We start from the raw sequence: 4,016 nt of genomic DNA, 5'->3' as shown, positions 1-4,016 counted from the left end.
CATCTGTGCCAACAACACTATCTTTGTTAATATTAAAAACTACTTCATTGACTTCCTGAAATGATAGGGCTGCACACAAAAAATCATTATCAGAGTTAGAGATAATCCGAGGAATAATAGAGGAATCAAACTTGGATATGTCACAATGTTCTGCCTTCAATAATTTTTGGAAAAAATCAATGGCAGAATTTTGAATTCGATGAGGATCTTCAAAGACGTTCCCCTCCTGGTCTTGAATCTAGAAAATGTGATTCCTCACTTTATTTTTCCACATTTTCATATGAAAAAATTTTATGCTACGTTCCCCATCTACCAACCATTTAACACCAGATTTTTGTTGCCAGAAAAGTTTTTCAATACTTAATTGGCAGTTGAGTTTAGCAGAAGCTCTGTGTATATGGTCTCTGTTAATTACTGAAGGATCCTATTGGAAATTCATTTCTCTTTCTTCTGCTTCTAATTCCGCTAATTGAAGGTTATTAAAGATGTCCCTGAAAATCTATTTATTCCACCATTTCAAATCTCATTTAAGTCGCTGTTGTTTGTGCCAAAATGCTTGTAGTCTTGTAGCCTGTAAAAGAATTTGCCAATTCTTTTCTACAAAGTTAAGAAAATCATGGTGTTTTGTCAATGCATGTAGGAAGCGGAATGTTGAAAGACCCTTTTGATTTGCATTAAAACAGGAGATTAAAAGAGGACTCGTGTAGTGGAAAAGCATTTGGCCCATTTTGGATTGTAGACTACCCTATCTACTCATTGAAACATACAGTTGTTAGTCCAAGTATAGTTGTTGGCTTCAAACCCCGCATCCAGCAAACCACAATTGAGCAAAGTTGTAGCAAAGTCTTCCATGGATCCTGATAACTCTATTACATAGAGTTATCATACAATTTTGTAGAGCATGAATTGTACTTATTCTTTTAATTTCAGCATAGTTCTTATCAAATTTTCATACTTTTTAGTAAGAGTTAATTTTTAGGATGTTTAGTGTCAAGAAGGAAATTTAATCTTCATTTGTGTTATCAAAACTCCCTTCAATGCAACCTTTGATCATTCAACTTTTCTTTGATTTTGAAGGAATGGTGGCTGAAAGTGAAGCTGAAGAATGGACCTCATCAACTCTGCATTTGGTGGCTCAAAGGAGGAGAGCATGGTGGCAGAAGGATCAAAGCTGCAGCAACAAATTGTCCAAGCAGAAAGTTTCTCGCTACAGCTAGAACCCAATCTCGCTACAGCAAGAACAGAGCACAAAGAAGTAGAAGGATTTTCGCTGTAGCAAGAATCCAATCTCGTTACAGCGAAAATGAGGAAATTGCAACACCATGCCAATTCAGCTTTAGCTCGCTGTAGCGAACTTCCAATCTCGCTGCAGCGAGAACATGTCAGAGAAGAGGAATATTCTGAGCTCGAGATCCTAGGTCAAGGCTAAATGAGGGGGACTATAAATAGAATTCTTTGGCACAGAAAATGAAGAGATTCGACAGAGACACTTTTGGCAAGAGGAGCTGCAATAAAACGAGAAAAGAAGGAAGATTCAAAATGAGGAGATTTTAAAAGCTGTAACAGATTATTTTTGCTCTCTCTCTCTCTAGATTTGAATCTTTCTCTCTCTCATTTTGTAAAACTATGCTCTTACTGCTGTATTGTGTACTCTATTTCTTTGAAATGTTGAGCTAAACTCATTTATGTAGGATTATGGTTAACTCTATTAATTAGTTTGGAAATTGGTTGGTTGCGTGTTTATTCTTAATGCAAATCTTGATGTTTATTCAAGCTGGAATCTATTGTTCATTTAATTGATTGATCACCAATTAATTGAGTTTGAGTATTTGGATAGCACTTGAAAAGGTTAATCTAAATTAGACTTAGGCTTGAGTAAAGTGTGTTCATAACACTAAAAAAAGAATGAATGTTAATGTTTTGATGTGTAGTTAGGGTAGAAATACAACTAATTGCCACACTTAGTTAATTAGGAATTCCTTAACTTCAAGAGCTTAAATTATTTGTATCCTATAGACATTTAAGGAGACAAATAGATTAGGCAAGTGTGTAATACCTTGACAAAGGATTACACACAACTTAAGATCCTAAACTAATATTGAATTCCATTGAGATTAAATAACTAACCAAGACCAATTCCAAATGAAGTAATAGAGGACACCATAATCCTAGGTTATTAGATCATTGATACCATTTCCATTTATTAATTGCATTACTTAGAGTAGATTTTTGTTAATTAGTTTACATTTTCTATTTAATCATAGTCCAAAAATTTATTTCTTGGATAAGTTTAGCTTGTGTCAATTTTGGTAATTAGCAACAATCATTAGATCAACTCCTTGAGATTCGACATCCCACTCATCACTTATTACTTGTCACGACCGTGTACACTTGCACGAAATCTTTGCTAGTAATTTACATTCAATTTGAGCATATTTACATATTGCATAGGCAGGATTATTATTATTTTTAGCTAGCAACAAGTTTTTGATGCCGTTGTCGGGGAGTTGTTTTCTATTTTTGGTGCTAATATTAATACTAAACAAGCTAGTCTTAATTCAAGCTTTATTTTTCTATATTTTTAGGTGCGTAGAACCCTTTTTATATGAAAAGAGTAAGAAGCTTTGAATAGGTTTTGCGTGATCCGGAGATAAGGGAAACGTTTCAAAGACTACTTAGACAAGAGCCCTAAGATGGTGAACAAGCAGACAATATGGCTGCAAACCAGAGAGAACAAAATGTACGACAGCAGGAAGCAGTGGATAATTGATCTTTGAGAGACTATGCAGTCTCGTTGGTGCAAGGTTTTCACTCAAGCATTCGGAGGCTGGCAATCCAAGCAAACAATTTTGAGATTAAGCCGGCCATCATCCAGATGATTCAAACCTCAGTTCAATTCGGAGGCTTGCCCAACGATGACCCCAACGCGCATATTGCTAATTTCTTGGAGATTTGTGACACCTTCAAGCATAACGGGGTCACCGATGATGAGATACGATTGTGATTGTTTCCATTCTCATTGCGAGATAAGGCGAAAGTGTGGCTGAATTCTCTTCCCATCGGGTCTATCACTACGTGGGATGATCTAGCACAGAAGTTCTTGGCCAAATTCTTTCCTCCAGCAAAGACTGCAAAGATGAGAAATGACATCACTTCTTTCACACAGCTGGATTTCGAGTCTTTATACGAAGCATGGGAGAGGTATAAAGATTTGCTCCGAAAATGTCCACACCATGGCCTCCCCAAGTGGTTGCAAGTGCAGACCTTCTATAATGGCCTGCTAAACCCGATTCGAACCACCATTGATGCAACAGCTAGAGGTGCTCTCGTGGCAAAGTCGATTGATGATGCATATGACCTCTTAGAAGAGATGGCCTCCAACAACTATCAATGGCATTCCGAGAGGGCCTTGCCAAGGAGGGTAGCTGGAGTTCACGAGCTTAATGCCATTAATGCATTGACAGCACAAGTAGCTGCTCTCACGAAGAAAATTGATGCTTGTGGAGTCCATTCAGTACAAAGTCCATTTATTTCTTGTGAATATGGTGGGGATGGGCATCCTATTGATCACTGTCCAGTGAGTGCTGAATCAGTGCAATATGTTGGTAACAAGTAACAGAATTTCTCATAGCAAAACAACCCGTATGCAAATACTTACAACCTCAGGTGGAGAAATCACCCAAATTTTTCTTGAGGCGGCCAGCAAGGATCTTCATCAGCTCCGCGCCCACCCTTTCCCCTAGGTTTTCCACAGCAGCCTAGACCCCCAATACAAGAAAAGAAGCCTTCCATGGAGGATTTACTCATGCAGTATATGGCTAAGATCGATACCCTTATTCACAGTCAAGCAGCCTCATTGAAAAATCTGGAAACTCAAGTGGGGTAGTTAGCCAATGCTGTTAACGCTAGGCCTCAAGGAACATTGCCTAGCGACACAAAGCTAAATCCGAGAAAAGAAGGCAAAGAACATGTGAAGGCCATCACTTTTAAGAGTGGAAAAGTATTGGTTGGCAGCA

At 37.9% G+C, this 4,016-nt stretch overlaps 1 non-coding gene and 1 pseudogene across 1 annotated transcript; one reads left to right on the top strand and one right to left on the bottom strand.

Annotated features, from left to right (window-relative positions):
* Positions 1-1,303: 1,303 nt before the first annotated feature.
* Positions 1,304-3,616, top strand: LOC148760681 (uncharacterized; annotated as a pseudogene).
* LOC148760682 (small nucleolar RNA R71) lies at positions 3,134-3,240 on the bottom strand. The gene has a single exon (XR_016028734.1). It is a non-coding gene; the product is annotated as a small nucleolar RNA R71 (small nucleolar RNA).
* Positions 3,617-4,016: the final 400 nt, after the last annotated feature.

This window comes from Theobroma cacao, chromosome 9 (assembly GCF_053813885.1).
Source record: "Theobroma cacao isolate CCN51 chromosome 9, ASM5381388v1, whole genome shotgun sequence".
Taxonomy (NCBI): domain Eukaryota; kingdom Viridiplantae; phylum Streptophyta; class Magnoliopsida; order Malvales; family Malvaceae; genus Theobroma; species Theobroma cacao.
Note: the sequence above shows the minus strand (reverse complement) of the source record. Positions and strands in the feature narration are given on the sequence as shown.